The 814-nt window shown below is 66.0% G+C and overlaps 1 pseudogene; it reads right to left on the bottom strand.

The window, feature by feature from the left end:
- Nucleotides 1–4: 4 nt before the first annotated feature.
- Nucleotides 5–808, bottom strand: LOC146600198 (protocadherin gamma-A10 pseudogene; annotated as a pseudogene).
- Nucleotides 809–814: the final 6 nt, after the last annotated feature.

Here is an 814-nt window from a genome sequence, read left to right as displayed (position 1 = left end):
GGGCGCTGTAGCGCGCCTCCGCGAACACCGGCGCGTTGTCGTTCACGTCCAGCACCCGCAGCGGCAGCACCGCGCTGCTCCACAGCGCCGGCGACCCGCCATCCGTCGCCCGCACCGTCACGTTGTACTCCGACACCTCCTCGCGGTCCAGCTCCCTCGCCGTCACCACGCTGTAGTAGCTGCCCAGCGAGCTCCGCAGGCGGAACGGCAGCCCCGCGCCCAGCRAGCACCTCACCTCCCCGTTCGCCCCCGAGTCCCGGTCCTGCACGTGCAGCAGGGCCACCACTGTCCCGGCCRGAGAGTCCTCGGATATYGCGCTCACCAGCGACCGCACTGAGATTTCGGGTGCATTGTCGTTCACATCAGCCACCGCGATCACGACTTTTGCTGTGTCGGAGAGTTCCCCGCCATCTCGTGCTTGCATCTCCAGTTCATATGAGGAAGCTTGTTCGAAGTCCAATTCACGCATGAGAGAGAGTTCCCCTGTCTCAGGGTCCAGCTGGAAAATTTCCGATGCCGTGTCGGAGATTTTTTGAAAAATGTAGTTCACCTCTCCGTTCAGCCCGTCGTCGGCATCGGTGGCCCTCACRGTGAGCAGCGTGGAGCCCACGGGCACGTCCTCCCGCACGCGCACCGTGTACACCGCCTGGCTGAACACCGGCGCGTTGTCGTTCGCGTCCAGCACGACCACGCGGATCCGCGCCGTGCCCGTGCGCGCCGGCTCCCCGCCGTCCACCGCCCTGAGCACCAGGTCGTGAAAGGCGCTTTCCTCCCGGTCCAGCGCCTTCGCCAGCACCAGCTCGGGACGCTTCTC

Source organism: Rhea americana, unplaced genomic scaffold (assembly GCF_003343005.1).
Source record: "Rhea americana isolate MKP2758 unplaced genomic scaffold, rheAme1 scaffold_1253, whole genome shotgun sequence".
In the NCBI taxonomy this organism is placed as follows: Eukaryota; Metazoa; Chordata; class Aves; order Rheiformes; family Rheidae; genus Rhea; species Rhea americana.
The sequence above is the reverse complement of the archived record's forward strand: the minus strand, read 5'-3'. Positions and strand labels throughout refer to the sequence as shown.